Below are 26,118 nucleotides of genomic sequence, written 5' to 3'. Positions count from 1 at the left end.
ATCCCCTTCACTTCTCTGCTTCCGCTCCGAACCACCTCCAAAGATCTCAGTCAATACATTAAAAAGGCAGTTTTTCACTTCCCAGCAGGTTGCCTGTGTAAAGATCAGTCATTACATGAAAGCTGTGAAGAACAAAACACCACTGAAAACAGCAAAGATTTCCAAAGGCAACCAGCAAATGCCATTAAAAACAGACTGTTTCAGTTCTGGAGTTCCTATTCCCTCTGGAGTTCTTCAAGTTTCGTTTATTTAGTCTTCTTAATAACAGCTCAAAAATTCTTCAAACATATGAATTGTGAGTGGTATAAAAATCTGGATTACAAATCACTGGGTTAAAAGCTTTTTAGCACCTCCCAACAGCTGGAAGCCCACAATTCTCTCCAAGTCCAACCAACCCACTTCCTAATTAGGGAGCAACCTGAATGCAACAGTGTTTCCTTCTTATCTCCAGTAGCCTAAGATTAAATGCTAAATCCTTTTTTAAACTGATTTACCTGATAGTTTTAGGCTTACATTAGTAACTGAGTTCCAGTATTACTGCATGAATTACAAGATGACCATATCAAACAGTTCTGCTCTATCCCTTCCAAATTAAAACAAAGGAGAAAAAAAACCCCAACCCAACAGCCCCCCCCAACACCTCCCCCTCCAAAAAAAGCCTATACATAACAGATAATAAAACAGGTCATTGAACTTTATAAGGCAGTGATATTGATGTGGAAGTTACAATTAAAAACTGTACAAGCATTTTAACATTAAAAAATTAATAAGACAAGCTGTGACTGTTTTGTTCTTGACAAATTAATTCTACTGCATGAGTGAAAATCAGAACTAGAATTAATAAAACAAGCAGTAATTAATAAATATCTGTTTAAAACACATCAGTGTATATCAACAACAGAGTGTTTGATGAAGAGACAATGGTCATGGAAATATTTGTTCAGATAAAGAATGCAAATAGTTCATAGGGAGATGAAGTAAAAGAGCCTAAACTGTATTTTATCCAAAGTTCAACTACAGCATGAAAATAAAAAAATGTATTTTGGAAAATTAAAGAATCACAGGTAAATCCTTCTCTTCTGCTGAGGTAATGTGATATCCTCTTCCAGTTACTCACACCATTTATGTTGGGAGACATCAGGGACTGCACAACAGGTAACCCTTCCCTACTACTTCTTCTACTAGAAGGAATTTGGAGAACAAAAATATTAGAAATAACCATTCAGAAATGGATAAGAAGAATTAAATACTCTTACATGAGAGAAAAGTACAGGTTTTCAGCAGTAACTAAAATATGGCTTAACAAAAAACATGGCTAATTCCTATACAAGAGACTGCTTGGACTGCTGGAAATAGGCGAAGTTTGAGAAAACACTGAAGTTTCCCAACCCAAGCTGCCTATAAACAGTAGTTATGGCTAATCCACCTGGTGTTGGGTCAACAGAACTGATCCTGTGATACAGTCATTGAAGAACTGTAAAAAAACCCACAAGTTTCTAGCTTTTAAAACTGGTAAAGAAGATTCAGTTCCAGAAAATATCAAAACAGTGATTCTTGAGCAGATTGATGTGTAATTGGAGCTCTTTTATTATCCAAGGAAAAATAAACTTGTCAAAGAACCAAGGAAGAAATTCTTAGCACTTGTCCTGTTAAAATCCCCGGTTTGTGTTCAATGGGGCATTAGCCAATAGCATATTGCTTTTCTACTCCCATTTTTTTTGCAAAGCTTGAAACAAAGGGTATGGGATGTAAAAAGACGTGGATTAAGGAAAATCCCAGAATGCTCCCTGCACAGCACCTGTGCTCTGTCCCAAAAACTGCACACAAAGGAAGAGGAGAGCGTTCTTCTTCTCAATTTTGGATACTGTTAATAGGTGCTATTTCAGTCATGACAGGTAAAAAGAAGCCAGGAAATAGCAATGCTCAGTTACAGATGACCAGAGGCAGCCTCCAGTCCATAAAGGCAGTCAACTCTCAGCAGCAGTGAAATAAAGGAGCGTCCTAGTTCTCCTTGGCCCTCCCACTGCAATTAATCCGGACTATCAGAGCCCCAGTGTAGCTAATTAATGGTTATTAGGGAACATGGTTAATGACACTGTGGGCATGCATCAACACAGACACCCCATTTGTAGCTTTGCCAGAAATAATGCATTTTTATGACAGATAATTTGCAGACTCGATTTCTCACAATGCATTTCCTCCCTGAAGGGAATATCAGAATGCCAGGCTGTCTGCATGTACAGAAATATGCAGAGATATTTCATTTACCTGGGATTATTTACCAGTTACTGCTCTTAGAATTACAGCTGGAGTGAGGCTTCCCAAAAAAATAACAAATCCACTACAGGACCAAAACACTGGCGAAAATGAGAAAAAAATACTTCAAGGAAACATTCTTTAAGAGTGAATGTTTAATGCAAAGCATCTTTGACATTTTTATTCTTTCAACAATATTTTCTTTTAGTTTAGGGAATTCTTAGAGACAAAAATTGGGATAGATTGGTTGGTTACACCTAGAGATATAAGAAAGTTGACAAAGGTATGGAAACTTCCCAACCACAGTTTTACATAAACAACAGTTATGTTTCATTCCTGAACTCACCATTTCCAAAAGCAAAAAAGTCAAAATATTTTATGTGAGGATGCTGCAAAAAATGTAGCAGGATATTTTAAACCATTTCTTTCTGTGAAAAATTTCTTGCATTTCACCATAAACTTGTCTATTTTCTCCTTCCACCATGAAACTCCAGTTTTTGCCAAGTATAAAATCTGTCAAGATCTAAGAGTTCACGTGAAGAGCACAAGCTGGTTTTCCATAGCCACGTATTCTGATGTTCTGTGTATTATTTAATGCCTTTCCATATTTTGAACAGTGGAAGAAAATAAAATTTAATAGATACATTCAGGACTTTGGATCTTCTGCATACCTCAAAAAACCCAAAACTTTGAGAGCACAGTTAAAGACCATGTTTCCAAAGGTCATAATGTCAAAAGATGCCATTCTGTTTTGGTCTCCAAAGTCAGTGCTCAATAGAACGGCCTGGGTTAAGGGAGATGCCTGTTTGATTATCCTTCTTACTACTAATGCCATGAAGACTTTTTTAATATTATTTCAGAAATCTTAAATTTCAGTTAAATAGTAAAAAAAAGAAAAACATAGAAATCACTGCTTATTAAAAGTGTTTGAAAACAAACTTTCATTATATCCTTCCTATCTCTGTCTTCATTAAAATACAGAAATTTTTTGCTTGTTTAATAGAAAGGCTAGAAACAAAAGACACAAATTCATAAAACAAAGCCAAACAAATCCCACACACAAAAAAGCACGCTCAGGGACAGTATAATATAGATCATAATCCTCCCAATACTGTTTCACATCAAACTTGCACATTTAGCAGCAGGAATTATTTTATAGTAATGACAATGTCGTACACATTTTCTCCCTTCCAGACAAAAAAACAGGGAGAATCAAACCAGAGGAAGGGGAAACAAATGCTCCCCCAGTGACTCTGACTTCTCACAGATCTTTTATATCTACTGGATTCTATAAGCTGTTTTCTGCAGAAACAACACAAATCTTCAGAAAACTGGAAAGCACACTATAAATTTCACAAAATGCAGCTCTATGACAATGACTGCTTTGGTCTGGTCTTGTTGTTTTCCAGACCGTGCAAACAAGCCTCATCTTATAGTAACAAACTGACTCCAGAGACTCAACTAAACTAAGAACACTATCCTGCAGATGCACAATGCCTTTAAATATGCATTTTGACTAACACAGACTTCAGACTAGCTGTCTTGAAGCCTTTGGAATATATAAAGCTGGAAACTTGTTTCAAGTATGCAGAGAACTAAAGCCTTTGGGTTTGGAAAGTTGAACCAGAGCCCCCTGTGAACATCCACACTGCATAGTTAATTCACCAACAAGCAACTGCCAAGTACACAGTTAAGAAAAGAGCATTTCTGCCTACTTTGGTCCCTGATCTAAGGGAACTCATTCTACTTAACAAAATGCTCACAGACAAATCTAAGCTAAACAAAAAGTAAACTAAAGCTTTCTTCCTTTCCCTACAATAGAAGTTCCTTTCACTTACTGGTCATTGTATTCAAAATGCACCTTCCACAGTGTATCAAATTCCCACCCTTGCTAAAGAGGGCCACTCATATGAGGAAGATCATAATTCCACCTCTCTCTACCCTGCCCAAGTGCCATGTTCATGAGCAAGCGAGACTGACAGATTTTGAACCCACAGAGCACTGTGCTGGGTTGACACTCAGTACTGTACACCCCAGACAAAAACAAACACTTGTCATCACTTCTGATTCAACATACTAGATTCAAGTCACCTCAATCCAGGAGAATAATTGAGCATTTCATGTTTACTGATAAAATTCACTCAGCAAAGTTAATATGAAGTACCTTCCTCACTGTTTCAGAAAATGAACACTGCCTCACCTTACTTCTCTAAAATAAAGCTCATTTGAAATGCCACTATTTTCCTACAAAAAGAAAGATCCCAAAGTACTCACCACCTCATGCTGCATAACCTGCAGAATGGATGATTATTATTACACACAGTTCTAAAGAGCTTGTCTCCTCATTGTGTCTGCAGACAAGATATGCTCTTTAGATGAAGAGCGTAAATGAAAGGAGAATCCATGGTGCTCGGTGGGAGGCAAGAGCCAAGATAGAGCCTATGATGGAAGTGATTCTGTGACTGTAATGTTTGTTGCTGCAAACAATATAAGAATTCAGCACTTATTTGAAGTGTATCCTTTAGAATTCCAGTTGTGCTGATGCACAAATTGGGGGGGGGGGGGGGGGGGGGGGGGGGGGGGAGAATCTTAAAGAATGGAATGTATCAGTTCTTTCACTTTAAATAGGAAATACAGCCTAGATAGAGAGGGAGAAAATATAGATACCAGGGTATATAAAATCTGAAAGTATGATTGCTGTAATAAAGATGCACATGTGATGATTTTGAAACCTGCATGGTCTGGGACAGTTTAAATGGCTCCTGCTTTAACTCTATGCATTTATGTGCACCCAGTCTGAGAGAAACACAGACAAAATACAAAGGTGTGGGGGAATTGTTTTTCCCCAGTGAAGTCCTCACATTTCTCCTGAGTGAAGAACACAAGGATTTTCGTCTGGAGCAAGGAGCCCTTGCACATCAGCTTCCCTTATCTCTAGGCAATGTGTGGGTTTCTGTCCTTTTCACATAAGTTTTCTGAAAGTACTGAGGTAACAGACATCCTACATGCCAAACATCTGGTGGCTGTGGCTGCACTGGTAGGAGAAACAGGAGAGAAGGGAGGTCCAAAAGTAATGGCAGACAAGAAAAAAGGGGACAGATAAGCGGGGGGTGGGGGGGGGAAATCAGCGAACTCTGGAGTAACAGGGAAGGAAAGAGGTGAGCCTAAAGAAAACACTACATGATGCAAGAATGTGGGATGACAAAACTAAGAGGGACCAAAGAGATGTCAATACATCCAAAAAGGGAACTAGTTTGTGTTGCAGTGATTTACAGAATAAAACACAAGTGTTCTGGAAAACTGCTGTTATCCACACATGCAGAAATGGGAGAAAACAGAAGCAATGATGTTTGTAAAGGGGAAAAAATAATAACATGGTGAAGAAGTATATATATTTACTTCCTAAGGCAGTAAAGTTGCAGAACATAATGAGATCTGAAGGGAGATAAATTCAACCTTCGAGGAAGCTGGAAATGCATTCTGGCAGCTATCAAAGATATGTAGCAAATGAAGATCAGTCTAAACAGTAAACAGAAATGGTGCAGTCTTCATTTATTTTCCTTTAAAAAAATTACAGGCAGATACCAAGATGAAACCATGCCTTGACATAGCTCTCTGAGGACAAATGCAAACGGAAGGGACAACAGGAAGGACTGGAAAAGGTTGTAGAAAAGAACTGAAAGGCCTTATAGACTTGGTCAAGGAGTTTTCATCAAATTACAGAATACTGCCACTCTCAAGACGTACAAAATAACAGACTCTTATTGGTATCATATAAATTCTTTCCGTGCAAGAACCTGCCACTTCTGTCACTAAGTTTTCCAATGACCTCCTAAACACTGTAGCTGATCACTGGTAACTGAAGAAGAGCTAGGGGGAAAAAAACCCAAGAATAATTACTAGGAAAGCCGAGAGGTATTTTAAATAGAAGTGATCCATATGCACTAAAGTCCTGTTACTTTTTCTGATTACCTAAATAAGTATTACTGATTGCTCTTCATAAAACCTCAGACAAATATGCCCCAAACAGGTACCATTACACAACCAGGTGGTTGCCAGTTTTCTCACAAGACATGCTATCAACTTCTCTTTCAGCTTCAAAGCTGGACACAAAGGGACAATTAAGCTCAGAAAACTTTCAGTGCAAACCCATCAAAAGGCAATAAAAACACCAGTTTCAGAGATTCTCCCCCATAAGCGGTGCAGCAGTCAGCTCCCACCCCACCACCTGAACACATATCCCTCATGTCAAGCACTGCAATGCTGTTTCATGGTCTTTTATTTTAATACATACGGAGAAAAGAAAGACACTTCAAGTTCTCACAGTGAAGGAAAGATCTCTCTGAATAAAACAATTAAGAGTCTGCTGAATATTCTTATCAGGTCTTGTTAATTAATTCCCACAACACTCCCCACAAGCAGGTAGAGCAGAAAGATAATATTATTGCAAAGCAACCATATCAGTATCTATGCAGTGATAGGCAATAAGTGGTTTAGAATAACTAAAATATTTCTGTTTAAGAAGATATAGATTTACTGGAAAATGGTTGCTTTTTTTTTCAAATAAAGACTGAAACTTTTAACCTCTGCCTGACAAGCCCAAAACTTATAAGCATCCTGGGCAATCAATGCATTTACATGCACCCATCTGCCTTTCTGAAACATCTAGGCTATAAGAAATTTTGACATTGCTAATATGACAAAGACTACATGGGAAACAAGTCAGTACTAGCATCACCTTGTCTTTCAGTGTTCATCTAAATCCCTCTTGATAAGAGCCCTTTCGGAGTCCTTCACAGTAACACACAGCTATTATACAAAAGACAAAAAAGGTTTATGCCAAGCTAAAAACTTTGTCTAACCCAAGTCCTTTCCTTTGCTGTGTGATAGGCTATAGTTTGGAGATTTTTTTTAACTGATTTCAGTCATTAGGGGGTACATGAAGAAAAAGAAAAATCCTCTACTGTGCAAAGCTTTTCCTTTTTATGAGATCTTATGGCCCTGTGCAAGCAGTGATCTCCTGTTCTTTTCAAGTATCTTTATGGAGACTCCTGGGAAGATTTCCACTGGATAAGAAGGCTTTGAGGGGCTGTAAGTCAGACACACACTCCTGAGCTCTTCATGTCACCAGGGATCTGGGGAAGGAGAATTATCTCTCAAGACTCTTTCAAAAGGGAAATCCACAGCGCTGTCTCTGGAGCAGTTAACAGCTCCATCTCTGAGGCCTCCCATTAGAGGCAAGAATGACAGCTTCTCTCTTTCCTATGCTTTAGAAGTATTCCCTAATCAAACACACAGGGCAGGCACACAGCAACCTCCCGAAATATTCTTACCATATTTGACACCTTCTTTTTTTATTCTGAGCCTCTGGCTAATTAGTCATTTCTGAACAGAAAATTCTCAGTATCAAAAAGCTCAGGCTTGCAGAGGTAAACTTCAGCACCACAACTATTTCTGAAGCATTTGGCTGAACAAATGGAAAGAATAAATGTACTTTCAATGGGAATATGCTTTCTTTCTGTTGCACCAAATCACCAGGAATTGCCTTTACAGCAAATTACAAGACATACGTTGTTAGGCATCATAGCAATTCTTCATGGATTAAAGTCCTAACCATCCTAACTGCAAGGATTTCATGAAAAAATTCCTGTAACTACTGAGTTTGGCACAAAACAAGACATATCTTACAGGAAACTTTTACTGAAAAAAAAAAAAAAAGAAAAAAGGAGACAATTGCATGAAAGCAACAAGTTTAAATCCAGAAGAGACAACAGAAAATAAGAACTGACTATCATAACAAAGTAACAGCAGAAAAAGCCATCCAGAAAGAAAGTGTTCCCTAATATATACATTATCTACTTAATGGTGAGCAGTTATTTTAGACATATATACACACACACACATATAGATGAATTTCATAGCAGTAGGAGAAATACAGGCCAATTGATTGGTTCAAGTTCCAGCTTTTGAAACTTGCTGCCACAGTTTGTAGCTTCTTCACTGAAAATAAAAGGGAATTGTGTCCACATACACAGACTTCAGTAACAATTTTTGACAGAGAGACCAATCAGTCATGAGCAATCCAAAATATCCTGCTTCCTCATGAGACAAAATTGTTCCCCAGGGACAGTTTGTTAGGCTCCTTTTTTGACTGTCCTACAGTCAAAGCAGAGATCTCTGGAGGTTGCCTGTCTGGAAGCCTCAGTAGCCCCTGGCTGGCTGCCCAGGCAGCAGACCCAGCCCCTTCCCTCTTCTCCTGCCTCCCTGCCTGGAGAGGGGCCTGCACAGAAGGGGGGAAGCAACCAGGGGACAGCAGTCCTGGGCCAGTGGGACAGCACTACCTGTGCCTTAGGGAGCCCTGGCACCAGCAAGCACTGACCATCAGGATGGCAAAGGCCACCAAAGCTTCCAAGTCTTCTAAATTACAATAAGGCTTTGTTGTCAGATATTCAGTTACACTAAAAGAGTTAACAGTCCTGTGGAAATTTGCTTTGGGGTTTCTTCAAAATAGTTTCTAGATATGAAACAAAAGGAATCATAAAGGGTAAAAAAAGGCAGTGGTTCTGTCTATCTGCTGACACTGCCCAAGCCCAATCAGCTATTTAGTTTTCAGACCAAAAATATTCCTTGCCACAGGAAGAATCTACACTGACAGCAAGGGCTTCCTTGGATTTTACTTGGGAGAGTGAGGAGAGGTAACAGAAAACATCACTGTCACCAAAAATTACACATTCTGAGGTAGGAATAATTTTTTTATAAGAAGTCTGCAACAGAACTTCACTCTATTCAGCTTTCAAAGACATAAAGATGAAGTAAAGGATCTTTCCTACCACTCTTTCACAAATCTCACTGTATGAATTTTTAAAAAACAGTTAGGGGGTTAATTTTGTTTGCATTTTCTGTTTTACATTTTCTCAGAAGTGTGATAAAAGAGAAAAATGCCTACATGCCTTTTCAAAGAACCTTTGCTATATTTTGCTACTGAAAGTGCTCGAAAACTAATGATGGATCTCTAATCCACCATGGAATACATTCTGTGCTACATGTAACCATGTTTGTGTATTAAAAAATCATGGCCTCAGAACTCCTTATCTCTGTATGATTTGTACTGCTCAGTACAGCAACATCCAGCACAGCTGTATCCAGTAACAGCAGCTGCACCTGTACCATATCTCTTGCCATATCCATACCTAGAATCACTTACTGAAGCTTCAGTAAATTAGTAAATACGGTGTGGCAGTTTGGATAAGTCAAACCTTTCTCGTTACAGTTCAAGGATATTCCTAAGAAGGGATACCAAGCTTTATCTGCATGGCTGATAACACTAAGGCCTGGGAGACCCTTGCAGGGAATTTTCTGTTCTCATTCTCCCATTGTTCACTCTTGGCTAGGTCTTGCCTACTCTTTAGTTATAGTCAGCTACAAGCTTGGAAAAACATTCAGTACCAACCATAAATCTGCAAACAGTCTCTGTGAAAGAGCCAGACACTCTCACACCGGTATCTCTGAACTCACAGACCAGACCCTTTAAAGCTTCTTTTTAGGAATTATTTGTCAATGACTAGTAAAACAGGCAATAAATTTTTAAAGCTATGTTTTCTATAACTTTTACAGTCAGACTTAATACCTACTTCAGTTACCATAAGAAGTGTTGCAACAGATGTTTTGGGGTTTAATGAAGAGAGTCAAGCAGATTTATTGCCTATTTCTTCTAGAGGTGAGTGAACAATTTTCAACAATAACTTCTCCCAGTATAGTCTTTATTTCTGTGCCTATACTGAATAGCATTTATCAGACTGCAGTTCTTTCTCTTAGAAACGAACCACCTCATGTCTTTACAGATCAGCCAAGTTTACCAAGACTCTTGACTTAGCTGGAAGCAGTTACTCCAGTGTCAGAGCCCTGGTTGTCTTTAGCCAGCAGCTGGGAGTGCCATCACCTGAGCTAAAGGAGGTAATTTCGAGAATACTTAATACTCTCAACTTCGTTCATAGTGCAGCTCTGTCCTTGAAATTATTTTCCCATTGGCTGCACCTTTCAGAAATATGGACTCAATTCCCACACAGGTCAAGTCTGAGCAGAACTGAATTGTGATGTCACAAGGATAAGAAATTATTTCTGGGCAACTGCTGCTGCTTCTGCCACAGGAAATAAATAGGAAGGGACAAACCTCAGGTGAAGTCTCAGTGGTGCACTGTGGTGATCAGATCCTATTGTTCCTGATGTCTGTTGGGAGAACATGGAAAATATGAGGCAGGGTGCTTCTTTCCCAAATCTCAACCCTTCTCATGGGGCAACCAGAATGCTGGCAAGCCTCACAGAGCAGGCAAATTCATTCACTAGAACTAAAGCTGTTGCTGCACTTACAGTCACCTTCTCTTTGCCCCAGAGCTGCCTGCTTTGCCTATGCCTTGAGCCATCCTGCTTTTAATCCTATATGTGTGAGAAGTGTGCAGGATCTGCCTGTGGAAGGATCAGGTATTGTACTTCAGAAATAGCTGCAAAAGATTTCAAGTGACTGCAATAAGCATAAGCAACAAACCACTTGATATTTTTTTTGTTGTGTAAGAGGCTCACTCACTGAGGCTGAGGAGCCAAGCTAGCTTGGAAGGAAAGAAGAAATGCATCCCAAAGGGAATTCCCAAGAGCGTGTCAAGCTGTGCTACCCATGGCAGGGTAGAAGTAACCCTAGGATGGTACTTACAGATAACCCTAGGACTGGATCTTGTTCATATTCACAGTACTTACACTATTCATCCCAGGTCGGGTCTAAATGCACATGCACATGGAAAGTTTTTTTTATGCACAAAGTCTGAGCCTGATTTTCACTATTTAAAAAGAGTTGTCATGGGGTTACATGTGGTCTAGAACCTCATCTGTAACTTGGCTGAGGATCAAGCCAGGGAAAAGTTCATGTGGGTATTGATGGTTATAAAGTTATGCTTTCAGATCTCTATGAGCAAAAAGAAAGCAAGTTGTGGTCTTCACACTAAGCTTCTATGAATTGAAGAAAGCTGCAGAAGCTTCTAATAAATTTAATAAATTAGAGCCATAAAACATTGTCTTCTACAGTGATTTCTTCAAGAGACTTATTCATATTTCTGTTAAAAGTTAAGTTCCTCAAAATACAGAATTAGTTCTTTATTTTTTATTTTAAGTAAATGGTCTGAGTTTTACAAAATCATCAACCAACCACTGTTTGCTCTCGATGCAATAAATACAATCAATTTCAAAAGTTCACCCGCAAGTCACAGAAGGAAGAACTTGCAAGGAATTTGCTGCACTCAGTTTAATGAGGCAGATGGGTAGGAATATGCGACCTCTGCGATTCAGAGAATTAGTGCCAATAGAGACTGTGGTGTTAGAGGCACTCAGAAACATCACCGTACAAGAGAGGTCCCACTGCAGCACACTGCATTAACAGCATCAAACACTTGAGAATTTTCAAGGCCTTGTCATCCCAGCCCAGCTGTGATGAATGGTACAAACAGAAGATGAAATAATCACTTGCTAGTTTACAAGCATTAAAGTACGGCTACTAAAGACTTCCAGTCTCCACCATGATAGAGGAACAGTCATGCTTGGCAAACAGGCCAGTATCCAAGCTTATGGTTGTCAGACATCTAGAAATCTTACCTTTATTTTATATCTCTAAGGCTTATACCTCCAAAGACAAAAGAGGGTTCTCCTTCTCTTTGCACTTCCCTACAGAAAACAACTGAGACTGTCAGACTCAAGGGGGTTGCTCCTTTCCTTGTCAGCATTTAGATAATGGCTTACCATTCAAGAACGTCAGTCAATTTTTCTGTTCCTTGTAGTTAGTTGGTGATAAAAGGAACACCCAGTACTACAAATAAAGACTTAATAAACCATATTAAGGAAAATAAACATAAGGATGAGGTTAATGATAATGAGCATATTGACATTTCGTGGTTAGAGTCAATGATCTTAAAGGTCTTTTCCAACCTAAATGATTCCACAATTCTGTACTTATGCTCCACACCAGGGAGCACTGGGGTTACTAACTCCAATTCTCTGCAATGAAAGGAAAATACAACCAAGGAGTCAGGAATACATCAGTCCTGGGGGCACCAAGGATTATTTCCTAAAACATCTACCACTGGTTTCAATGAGCGGCTCATTGACCAATCTAGGCAATTAAAAAACATATCTGTTTTCAGTACATTTAGTTATCATCCCCATCAAGAACTTTTCCAGAGGTACAGAAATAAAAAAGCTTGAAAACAAACGGTGTACATCCATCCCAAAGACCAGAACTACAACACAACTCGGGACAAGAGCAGAGGAAGTTAAGGCTGACACGCTGACACCAACAATACCAAGAGACACATTATATCACATAATTCAGAAAATCCTGAGAAATGGATCACAACCCACACAGCACAGAGAGTAAAAATTAAATTAGTAGCAGTTCCTCACTTATCTCACCAGGAAGAAAAATTTGTTCCCAAGTCCACATCTTGTTTAACCCACTTCTGCTTCAAGTGAGTACAGTTGTATGATGACAGAATTAACCAAGAGGTGTACCAGGCTAATACACCAATCACCCCAATGCTTCCTCCGACCTGTCTGGTACTTTGGGTGGCCAAAGGATGTCAGAGATAAGAAGACAGGGAAAGAAATCAAGGGATGAAACTAAAGACCACCATGCACATTAAGCTGTGTTTCAAGAGGAATATCCCTTCTTGGTGAGCAGAAGGCATGAACTATGTGATAACACTACGTGGCACTGGGAAGTGGAACTCCAATCCCAAGGACACAAACAGAGGTCACAAAGTTTTGTCTTTCTTTCTGTGTTATACAGGTCAGAGCTTGGAAAACATATGAGAAACAGCAGTGGGACTCCCGTTTCTTTTCACCTGGCAATTTTCATTCACCAGCAACCATAGTTAGAGTCAGACTTACACAATTTAAAACTTAATCCAGGACCAGCATCCAGAAAATCAATTGACCTTTCTCTGTATCAAGATAAGTAATACTCCCAACAAGTTTACTTTCTATATTAATACTTTTCTATAGAAAAAGAGATAAAGTTAGTTTCCTATGAAATCCCATCAAAAATGGAATATAATTACTGGGAGAATGGAATAATCCTTTTTTAAACCAATATATCCATCTTGAGACAACCATCAATATACTTTAGAACATTTCAAGCAATTTTATCAGCATTTAAGAAGGAAAAAGAATGCCTTGAGGGCAGGCCTGTCAGCAAGTATTTCCCATCTTCAACTTAAATCTCAATATTATTCTAGGTGAATGCATTGTAGGCACAATTTTTTTAAAGTATTGTGAGCACTGTTACATTGATGGTGCCACTTCTCCCACATGGACCATTATTTGCATATATGGACACTCTGGAAAAAAAACATAACTAGTAATGCTTTAGAAAGAACACAGACACACTACTTCTTAGCAACTTCTCATCAAGTAACTCACAGAACTTAGTAAAGTTAGATTTATGAGACCAAGATAAACTACATCTGCCTTTGTATGTCTCTATGGTTTCATAAAAGAGAATGTCATATCGGTTAGAAAAGTTTCTGACCAAAAGCTAAAATAATTTGATTTCTTTTAATCAATAAAAAATTACCATAAATATTAAAAATAATTGCAAAGTGCTTTTTTGAGACTGTTTTTGAGAAGTGATTTCATTTTCCCTCGTGTATGTCTACTTGAGCTTTAAGAGTAGCTTCCTCAGCTTGTTTGCATGTTATCAAAATTATCTTTTTTCTATCAGTTCTCAAACTATTTATTATCATTGTAATAATATACTACATCTTGAAGACATTACTTAAAATTCTCAACTTCAAAGTGCATTTTCCAGAGGCCCTGGGATCTATGACTATTTCCTAGTTAATCTGGTAATCTGACAAGATATATGCAAATTGTACATTTAAAGTAACCCCGAGGAGATGGAGATATGGCAGAACTTTCTAAATCTGTATATTTATCCACATTTCCTAAGTCTGATGCATCTCACCAAGAAAGTAGTTTGGAACAGATTTAAATGGCAAGTTGATGCAGGACTTCAGTTTTCCATAGGAAACTTTTCAGGGGCACTGGAGCCAGCAGAGCCTTTCCAACTGTCCCTGTGCTGTTCTGCACTCCAAGGAGCTCCTCCTATTTTTTTTTAATCTCAGAGAGAATGACTTTACCTTATTAATTCACTGAATTGTCACAGAAAGTGAACTGAGCAGTCCAGCATAACTGCCTGTCCCTTGATCATCTTCAGACTGAGTTGAACTTGAATTTAGCCAGGTAAAATGTTGTGTGTATGTATGACAGATATTTTTTCTCTAGGGCCTTGTACAGTAGTTCTCTGGTCTCATGTGCTGCATTTTACAGCGTACGAATTTTACAGTTAACTTCCATTTCATGTACAGGTTCTGTACAGAGGTAAACTACACCCCTGGGCAATTTAGCAGTGTTATTTCTGGAGGGAGAAAGTAAAAAAAAAAAAAAAAAAAAAAAACCAAAAAAAAAAAACCAAAAAAACCCCAACTTTCTATATTGTGAGTCTGTCATAGGTAAGTTACAGACTGTAAGCTTTTCTTGCCTGCAAGCACAAAAGAACAGCAACATTTTAAAGCACATTTTCTCTTTTTACAAACAAAGGGGATCCAAAATAATTTGTTTCCCTGTTAATTAGCCATGTTACAGTTTATTCATTTATTTTTCTGAGAAAATATATTTCAGAAGCAAACATACAGCACCCCTTAGGAGATGTGCCGCTTCCACTGACTCAACACAACCATCCATTGCTTCTCAAGGCAAGAGAGAAGATTCCAGACCATGTATAGTCTCCCTGCAGCCCAGCAACAATAAAGAAAACTTATCAGAATTACCAAAATCCAGCTTAGAGCCCCATTGCCACCATAGGTGCAGGACATGAACTCCAGTTTTTGATCAAGAAATTTTTGCACACCCACCAGGCACTTTTCTGCATGTTGAGCTGCCTAAGGGACAACATCTCTTTGAAGATAATTAACACGAGAAAAAATATAAAACTACATTAAAATTATGACAATACATTATCTGCCTTCTAGTTCATGGGCATTTTATGAAGTGGTTTTTAAACACGTCAGTCTGAATGCATTTAACTGCTACCCTTGCCAGAAAGCCCTATAGCAAATATAAGTGACCACTGTTGGTTTTTTTTTTTTTACATTCCTGATATTTTGCCACTCTTTAGGGCTACTGTGATCGCCTCAAGAAGCCCTCTGGTTTCTTGTCCATGGGTGTTCTATGGGTGTTCTCCACGTCCTTATAATGTCAGCGATATACAGTTTTAAAGCTTAAAATCTAAAATAAAATTTATTTTTAAAAAGAGGGAAGATTACCCACCAGAGAAAGCAGTATGAGAGACTTAATTCTGTCATACAAGGCTCACTGCAGCAGGTAGTACAGAGGAAGCTACATGAAACTTAAAGGTTTCACCTGGTGATCACTGTAAAGTAGAAAGCACTTTTCATTTCTATAATGCAATTTCACTTCTTTTAATGTAAATGAAAAAGACAAAACCTTACTTTTCTCATGCAGCTATAGTAAGCATTTACAAACCTTAGCACATACTCTGAAAAAACATCTGTGTACTGCTCCCAACAGATGTTGTCATCACAATGATTAAAATGCAGTGGATACAGAATAATCCAGCAAATCACAAAAAGCCTGTTCATAAAATCTATTGCATTGAGCAGTGGCAGGGAAGAAGGAACTATAGGGGGAACACCCATATTGCCCAACAGGAGAAGGCACATAAAAAAAATATCAGAATTTGGAGAAATAATTTACATTTACAAACCTCACCAGGAAGTAGAATGATGGACCTGCTGCTGTCCATACACAACAGGGCATCACTAGAACAGATGAGGTGGCTCTGAAAATCAGAATGACAGCCAGAAAAGTATGTGTGTCCCAGCTACAGGCCTTTGAGAAAGTGGAATTTTGGTTAAGCACAGCAGGCACAACCAGCTACAACTGCACAGTCCCTGACTTGGTAAGAGGACACTAAGAACAAACCAAATGGATAACAGAAGGAAACCCTTCCTGAGACAAAGATTACTGCAAAAAAATTTAATGAAAGACAGTGAAATGCCTCTTGAGAACTAGGACTGTAGATTTGATTCTGGAAGAATCAGGTATCACTAGTCATCGCATTGCCCAGGCAACTCTGAGTTTTAGCTGACATGACATTATATTCTTAAGCAAGAGTACAAGCAAAGAGGACACACCATGGTCACAAAAACAAACTGCCCGCAACACATGGCAATGCATTAAGCCTTTAGAAACCCATTTGTGAACCAAGCTTGGCACATTCTGCCTGCCATGGGCAGAAAAGGGAGGGAAAGATGCCTCCAGCCACCTGCTTTAAGGAGGCTCTCTGTAATCATGCTTGACAACAGCACTTCTGCTTGCCTGTGCTGCTGACTGCATGAGCACCCATCCAGAGGCAAGGGAAGCCTCCACCAGCTGCCAAAGAAGGGGAACACAGCTGGGGATGCTGCTGGTCTAGAAGCCTTGCTGCAAGACTGCCTTCTAAATATTCTAAGAGTTACCACACACACTCCATCAGATCCCTTACAATGTGTTGGGGGCTTTTTAAAGAAAAAAAAAATTAGGTAGTGCTGAAACGTGAAATTACTTTTCATGTGAACACTTGAATCCAGATATAGCCACTCTCATTTCAAGGTGTCGTGGGCAAGTGGCTTTCTACAAGCTGAAGTTTAGTCAACCTCAACTTCTGCTAGACTATATCTCTTCCCATCTTGTCCTCTGAGCACACTTTGGAAATTCCTTTTCTTCTCTTGGAAGTGAAATGCCTGCCACGAGCTGACTATTTGCAAAATGGTTTCTTGACTAACACTGTGGCACCCCTGCCCTTCTTCAGTCTCTTTAAAAATCCAGACCCATACTGTGCAAGCCTCTCGCTCAGACCAGAGGAAGAGCAAACTTTTTCTGTTTGGGTCACTAAATCCTACCTATATCAAAAACAGTGTTATGTCCACAGTAACTGAGCAACTTTGGGGCAAAAGCAAGCTGAAAAGAAATAGAAGAAAAATAAAGTTTCAGTAAAAATAAAGCAGATAATTGGGTTGCTCCCTTTTATATTTTTGTGCACTTCAACACCCTAGTGCTCTGCGGTTTAACCCTGGCTGACAACACATCCTAAGTTTTTCTCCGAGCAAGTCAGATAACTGTTCTCATCCCAAAAACATTCTCAAGTAAGATAGAAAACAGGCAAATCATCAGTCCTTTATACTAAAATGCAGCTAATATTTCACTCAAGGTAACACTCAATTTATACCTTGATATTCTAAAGCATTTTTCAACTAAATGTAATATTAAGTCAAGGGTTTGCAAACACACAAAGGCACTGAGAGGCTCTGTCTCCCCTTAACCAGTTCCTCCTTCCACCATCCCTAGTTTTACCTTTATTCAGGAGCAGAGAAGATGAAAGACAAAGGGCTGCAGAAATGCAGTATCTCTACTGAAAGTACTATTAAACAGCAAATAATTGGTGTTTCCTAAACAGCAAGTAATGGTATAAAGTAGGGTTATTTACCCACTGACAAAGATAATTCTCATTAACTTCACAAACATTCACTTTTATTGAAAATCCTTTTATTCTGTTTCTAACTAAGAACAAACCAAATTGCCAATGGGATTCTGAGGACATGGAAAGCCTTCTATCAGCAATGTTACTAGTTAAAACCTCTAAGACTTAGATAAGTAAGTTAAAAAGCAGAGGATTAAATGACTGGACAGAGAATAAGACACTTAATGAAAGTTTGGGCCCACTGGGAGTTTTTTGGTTTGAGACTGGTGTGTTTGTAAGAAAAGAAATTAATTTCTTAGATAATATTCTCTTGAATATGGGGAGGGGATTGTTTTCGTACTGTCCTTTTACTCCCTCTGTGAAAGGTTGCTAAGGGAATAGTTCTCAGTAAGGTCAAGCAGTAGAAACCCTGCTGTGTGTTTTAATGCAGCCAAACAGCACTTGAAATTAATGCCTCTTGGTTCTTTCTACCTTTAAGGACTGGCTGTCAGCACTTTCCAGTATTCTTACTGCATAACTGAATATGTAAGAGGCAAAAGGGAAAACACAGACAGGCACCAAGATGCCACAACAGGGTCAAAGGAACGGAATTTCACAAAAACTGTGGAGTATAGACAGCCTCTTCCTCATCACACAAACCTTTCAGGCTATAAAAAGCTCTCCAAACCCACAGACCTGAACACTGCTTCAAACACAGCAATCAAGTCTCCAAATTATAATTAAATGCAAGCTATTAGGAAAAACATAAAAGAAAACCTTTTAACGTAGCTCCCATTTCAGATATTTATTGCCTTAAAGTTATGTAAATGAAAGAAAACTTCGCATATTAGCATATCGTTATTATCTGCCTTTGAAATGATTACAGATCTACATATGGTATAAAATGAGATTCTCAAAATGTTGCATGCTGTTTGACAGTCTCACTTCAATTTTCTCATCAACAAGAATCACAATAGCAAAAGAGCTACACTAAGGATCAGGAGCAGTTTCTCCCTTTCCTTGGTGAAGAGTGAAAGGGAAAGGCTTCTCAAGATGACACTCAGGATTTCAGCCTCAGAGTTGTCACATTTTTCCATAAGGTGTTCTGCATAACTTGTATGAGTCCTGTGCATAAAATGTTTCATTCCTCGGTCTAAAATCTGGCCAGTTTCAACAGGTTTCCAAATAGAAAGGACCACAGAGCATTTCCAGTGTAAAAAACCAATTGCAGGGACTATTACATAAAATAAAACAAATTAAAAAACCCCACACTTGTAAAAAGGGGAAATTGAACATGTAGACCATTTTGGAAAATCATCAACTCAAATAACTGAAACTTATGGGGGAAAAAAAAAGAAAAACAAGATCTGTGTGGACCATTTTCATTCTAACAGGATACTTTCAGATAAACACAGATATTTTCAGGTTTAAAAAAGTTTAATTTCCTATAATTACAAGGCTCCCACAGCAGCATGATTCCAACAATACAATCTAAGTAGATTTTTTTTTTCTGAGGGGCAAATTGAAAAAAACACCTCTAAGCTTGTGATGACAGAGACAAATAAAGACACAGCAGGAATTCCCCTCGGAGGAAATTTATTATGAATCAAAGTATGAAAAACATTTTGATCTTTGCCTAAAAAATCACTTTGACTATGGTTGCTCTGAAATGAAAAGTTAAATCTGAAATAACATTTTCAGCCACAGTCTTTGTGTGCTGTAGTCTTACAGTCAGGCATTAGTATAGCTGTATAACTAGGCTTTGAGGCTTTGTTTTGTTTTCCACCCAGTAAATAACTATATCGTGAACATTTAATAAACATGATGATATACCCTCTGTTCAAGGAATGTGTAGCTTTAACTCCTTTCACTGTGTGACTCAACTTTAGCATGATAAATCACATCAAAATATTAAATTCCTCTCATTCAGCAAGTATGAAGATGTAATTTAAAATGTAATACTTAGATAGTCAATCCCCTAATCATCTGTAGCTGGAAGATTCTGAACAGAGAAAGGCTCCAGGCATATTCCCTGCTGGACACATTATAGTAAGTCTAGCAATTAAATTATTTGTACAGGCTACATGGGCAGGCATGTATATGCATATATACAGATTTGCTTCACAGCTCAGGATCCTTATCTTGACCCATCATTTTAACTAGACCAGGCTGAGGCGGTTTTGTATACTCATTTCACTTTACAGATCCTCCTCCACATTAATGACTGAGAACAGCTGCCACAGACAAACAGATTTTTTTTTCCTTTAAAAAATAAATAAATATGTAAGAGAACCATCAAGAAAATCTTTAACCCTAAAACACATTCACTAACACTTTTAAGCACTCTACTTCTTTTGGATCTTTTGGGATAATTTCTAGAACACCAGTTAATGATGTAGCATATTTTCTATAATGAAATCCCAGAATAAAAAAACCAACTACACCTCCTTGGTAAATGAGCAGGAAAAGTCCATTAAGTGGGAAAGTCCATTAAGTACTACAAAAGAATTGTAGCCCAACCTGCAACTGCTCTTGTATATGAGGCCCTTAAAACAGATGGGTAACCCACACACAACATGGAAATAAAGGTGTCTGCAATTACAAGAGAGAGAAGAAATGAGCTTAAGCTGTGATGCAGATGAAGGAAGTCAGGAGAAAAAAAAAAAAAAAAGAAAAAAAAAAGAAAAAGAAGGCCTTCCAGACTAAATAAAAGTCTTTTAACTGCAAAGCATGAAAATAACAAGGGATACTGTGACACCCCAGAGCAAGCAGGGCAGAGATACCTCCCATGACCACTTGGTCACCACGAGCCTCCACCAAGCTGGGGCAGGACTCTGTGCTGCAATCGGGTCCCATCCACACTCGCACTACCTCGGGATGCTGAGCTGGGACCCCACAGCAGCACATCCTTCCCCTGACTGCTGCACCCAATGTGAGACAGTGTCCCACACTGAGCCTTGGGCAGCTCAGCCCCCTCCTGAAGTGATAGGAGCCTCTGCAAAAGCAGAGCACATGGCTGGAGTGGAACTAGCCTCGGTACAGCCCCTAAAATCAACCAAGCTGTACTGCAGATGTGTTAGAGTGGGAATTCCTCCCCAAAGAACTAAGTATTTAGCACCTGCGGTTAACCTGTGACCAAAAGCTTAATAGCTGTTGGCTACACAGTAACAGAACACAAGTGGGGATCAAACAACAAAACAAAAGTGTATTTGCATGTCTGCCCGTAATCTGTACATTGCATTCATCCGCAGCGCCCAAAGGACTCCTTCATGGCCTATCAACTCCTGTCCTTCCCACTGCAGGTCTCTGCTTTCAACATAACAAAAACACAAGAATGGGAAGAAATGGACGTTCTAATTTGCTGTTTTCTTTAGCTCAGCAAAACACTCTAGTTCATAATACACTGAAACATACAATTACAAAGCATAAAAACACAAGCACAATGAGCTGACAGTGTCACAGATGTCTTCACTGTGGCAGTCCTTAACAAGTTGTGGTCTGATTTCAGAGGGCACAAGGAGGTAAAACTGTTAAGCCCATTCACCCCACTGAGCAACAGCTTTTAAATGTAGCAAACTAGTAGAGAAAAACATGTAGTTGCACAGCAAGGCCTCTCTGACCATGGGAGGGAACCCCTATCTCCACTCTTTCTGGTTGGTTTTTAAAAAGTGTTGAAAGGTGACATTAAATCTAGAGAGGATGAGTGGGGGGGGGGTAGGAAATACCTAACTATGTGTTTTCCAGAGAGTTCAAAGTGCACCTGTCAAAAACTTCCAAACAAGACCTCACACTCTCTTGTGAAACCTGTGCTCAAGTAAACCATGGGAGAAGAGCACATACGGTTACTTGACAGTGAAAGACTCAAGAGAAAACACTGCAGAAAAGCTGATGGTACATCAATATAAACCAACCCTTTGCAATTCTGGCAGATGAGAATTTTTTTTATGTTTTCCTTTAAAAATCTAGATACAGTCTATGATATTTATTTACGCAGCAAGTCCCCCAATCCAGTGCAGTCAAATCAATAAAATCTTCTGTGGGTTGTTTGTTTTCTGTTGGTTTTTTTTAAATACTATTAAGTTTTATATGTAATATTTCACAAACAAATGTAAATAGCAACAAAGCTGCTGAATCCCATTCTTCAGGTCTGTATTCCATCTTAGTTATCTATGCATTGATCAGCTTACAGCTCAATAAATAAAACTTTCAGAAAGTAACAGTGGTAGTAACGTGAAAATATGTACACTGAGGCAAGATAGATCAACAACCATGTGCTGATCTCTCCTCCCTGAGATCCAGTGATAGGATATGCTGGAATGGTTCAAAGCTCCACCAGGAAAAGTTTAGACTGGAAATGAGGAAACATTTCCTTACTGAGAGGGTGGTCAAACACTGGAACAACCTTTCTATAGAGGTGCTCAATGCCTCAAGCCTCTCACTCTTTTAAGAGGAATTTGAACATTGCTCTTAACATGCTTAAACTTTTGGTCAGCCCTGAATTACTGAGGCAGCTGGACTAGATGATCATGGTACTTCACTTCCAACTGAAATAGTCCATCCTATCTATTCTATTCTATGTCAAACGTGCATCAGTACCAAGTGCTGCAGACTGTGACAATAGATGGGATTCACTCAGTGGTATACAACACAGATACCCAAAAAATGATCAGCTCTGAATTGGTCTGAAACCACAGCAGTGTGTATGGGACTGACAATAAACCCATTTACAGAGCACCATTCTTGTCTAAAATCACATTCTGATTTTCCAAATTTGTTCTGGTTTCCTGGACTGACAGCATTTTAACATCATCAGGCACACATACAAGGCTGCCCAAACTAGAAACAATTCATTTGAAATTGTTAGGCAGAGAGAACAGCAAGTTTCAGCTCCAGGAAAGCTCCACAGATATGTAAGCGTCTTACACAGATATGTAAGGGTTTGAAAGTTTTCACTTTCTGAGTAACAGTCTCCTTTGTGCCCCCTCTCCTAAGGGCACTACCAATGCTAAGTATTAGGTTTCTTATGCTCCAGTTTTGACCTGCAGTTAACTACACTCCCTTCAAAAGCAACATTTGAAAAACTTACATGTTAGTTGCGTTTGGTTTTTTTAGTTTAAACGTGCCATCGCATTTTCAAGCCCAACTGGAAACCTGTTTGCCACCCATTTGTCATACACACAGTCTCTTCTCAACACCAATGTCAGGCTCAAAAATCCCAAACTGAATTGAAAGCTTAAAAATTTCTCATACCTTTGAGCTTATTTGAATCCTTAAATCACAAAAAGGTTACCACAGTACTAGCCTAAATACACAGCACACAGAAATAAGCACTTCTTACCTCACATTGTGGTCACTTAACTGAAACTGAGCAAGTAGCTCTTTCAGAAGCAAGGATATGGTTTAACTTCATGTTTGTAATTTGAGCTCATTTCTCTCAATCATATGAAAAGAATGATTCCCCATGTATATTACCTCCTATGACAGTCAGGGAGAAAACAATTTTTCCCTCAAGCAATTGCAATATTCTACAAAATGCAATGATTGCTTGCAAGGGCAGACCACAAAATCCTATTTTATGCATACACCAGGGTCTGTTTACTGTTACTGTCTTTGCTGTTATGCCCTGGGCCAATGGAGTTCCTTCAACCCATTTGCCACACTTTGTTATAACTTACTTTGATGGGGCCAAAAACAATCTCATTACTTATCACCACAACAGGATTCTGTTTAAGCAACATATATTAAAATTAAAGACAAAGAATGAAACACAATTTACACCTTTTGTTAATTACTATTTGCTTACACCTGACAAAATTGTTAACATGAGTGTCCACTAATACTTTGAAGAAAAAGCATCTGGATTTTATTTACTGTGTTCAGTCATCAGAGGCTACCACAATAGGGCTCTTCTCTGTCTAAAACACAGTCCCTAATGTTGTTTTTTTTTAGGGGGGGGTTGTTTGATTTATTTTTTTTCAAAATCTTGCAACACTTCTTAGAACCACCCAGCACTGAAAACAACTCTGCATGCAAAGAAAGGTATGCACTGAGAAAACCATACAGGTAGTGCTGAACTACTGTTCCATGCTTCCTACCCAGGCAGAAGTTCTCCAACTGCACAATAAATGCCAGGTCAAATACATGTTAAAAACTACCTCCATCAGTAACTAAAGGCTTGTCATTGTGTCGTAGATCTCGTTAGATGGACTGATGACTCTCTGTAATTTTACCAGCACAAAATCACTGAAATTAAGGTCCTTGCTAGTAGCACTCTTTTAAAAGGACTTAAGGAATAATTTACATCATTCCACAAGACTACGCAAAAGACAACTCAAATAAACACAATATTTGTGACCAGTTTGTTCATGTGGACTATTCCAGTGATAGTATCACAATAGCCTACTTTTTATAGTAAAAACCAATTTGGAATAAAAGTTCCATCCCTGTGAAACTAAGGCTTGCAACATTGATTTCTATGGCGCTGCTTGGAAAGACACTGCAGAAGAATAATGTGGATGTCAAGGCAATTTACGTAGCGGCAGCAAGATTCTGGGAGCAGTTTGGGCAGTGGATTTGCTCCAGGTTATTTTGACTACTATGTGCAATATTTTACTGAGATAAACAGGACACTCGCATAGTGAGACACGAGATTTTGAATAGTTAAAATAACACCAAGTAACACTGGGCAGTGAGACTCTGCTCAGTAGAACAGCAGCTTCTACATCCCGTGAATCATTCTGTCAGCATGTTGCATAACGACTTCACAAGTAGGAAATCACAGGTTAAATTAAAAAAAAAAAAAAACAACAACAACAAAACCAACCACACATACTCCAAAAAAAATAAAAAATAAAAAAAAAAACTAAACCAATAAAGCTAGCCAGGAAATTGAGCAAAGGCTGATATTCTTTTCTTAGGTCTCTCATTGGACCAAGCTTTTACTTGCAGATCATTTCATGGCCCTCCAAAAAGGAGACACCTTGATATGACTTAATGAAGTAGTGATAGAGAACAAGTTCTTTATGAATTGTGAACATTCATCAACCACTTTCTTGATTTTCCAGCTCGGTATCAGTTCATCAAAGAGCAATTCTAACTGCGATGGATACATGAGCCCTGAAAGAGCATCTTGGAAGGGACAGTAGAAAATATCTTAATTTACATATATTCAGGTAGCACAAAGATACTATACTAAAAAGGTTGAAAATCTGACCAGTCTTTTAAGTGGATGCAGCATTAAGTTTCAACAGAGAAATTTTATTTTCAAAGTAGTCTTTATAAATGCAATACTAATCTTCAAGCTTAGCAAATAATCCAATTTAAAAAAGAAAAGTATTACTAGATCAAGAAGAATACTCCAGTGGGTCACACTTTTTTGCTTTCAACAAAACTGAGCTAAGGACCCCATCCACCAAACTGCCAGATCAGATCCCTGGGCATTCAAAATTGCTTCATAAACTTTAACTTCTGAGAAGAGACATTGTTGAAAGCAATTGTTCAGCCAGCCAACTACTGTCACTTCCATGAATATGAATAAGCTCCAATATAGGACACTGAGCTTTTTGCAAACGTAAGAAGATTCAATTGTTCAGTTATTCTTTGCCAATAAATCAACCCGACATTATTTAGAGATTTTTGTTTTCCTCTAGTGCCTGAATATGTGGGTGGAGTTTTGTTTTAAAGTGCCCTTCTTCCCAGTTTCATAAAGACTTTTTATACCACCTTTCAGAGCAGCAGGAAGAACCCTACTGTCAATGGGATGAGGCCCTTGAATATATATATATATTACTATTTCTCCTGAATGTGCATGATATTAACTAGCATCTACTCTGAAGAAAACAGATATAGCAGAAGAAATTGTTCAGAGTTCATGAAAATTAACATTTGGTGCAATTTTGTAGCCATAATTTCCATGTACACAACTTAGACATAAATACATATGGATTAATGCAAATTTTCATACAGGGAAAGATTCACAGTAAAACTAAGGGTAAGGCTGGTGATGAATCACTTTTTTTAAATATTCTAGTCTGGATATATAAATAGCTCTCTGTTTCTAGAATAATTACTACTGAAAATCGCAGCTTCTGAAATAATCTAGGCCATAATTAATCTTTGCTTCATTAAATCACAAACAATATCTTTTTAAAGTCTTATTTGTAAAGGCAAGCTGATTAATTTAAACGTTTTCCTTTTGCAAAAGATCTAATTGAAATTATTTACCCACGTAGGTACTTGTCAGATCTCGTAAACTCGGGGAAGGTTTTCAGGCGGCTCCCTTGCCTGGTCCCCGGCACCCCGGGAGG

The 26,118-nt window shown here is 38.5% G+C and overlaps 1 protein-coding gene across 2 annotated transcripts in view; it reads right to left on the bottom strand.

Annotated features, from left to right (window-relative positions):
* GRID1 (glutamate ionotropic receptor delta type subunit 1) overlaps positions 1-26,118 on the bottom strand; it is a 492,238-nt gene that overhangs the window by 462,847 nt on the left and 3,273 nt on the right. The gene's annotated exons all lie outside the window — the stretch shown is intronic.

Source organism: Pithys albifrons, chromosome 9, assembly GCF_047495875.1.
Source record: "Pithys albifrons albifrons isolate INPA30051 chromosome 9, PitAlb_v1, whole genome shotgun sequence".
In the NCBI taxonomy this organism is placed as follows: domain Eukaryota; kingdom Metazoa; phylum Chordata; class Aves; order Passeriformes; family Thamnophilidae; genus Pithys; species Pithys albifrons.
This window is presented reverse-complemented; position numbering and strand designations above follow the sequence as displayed.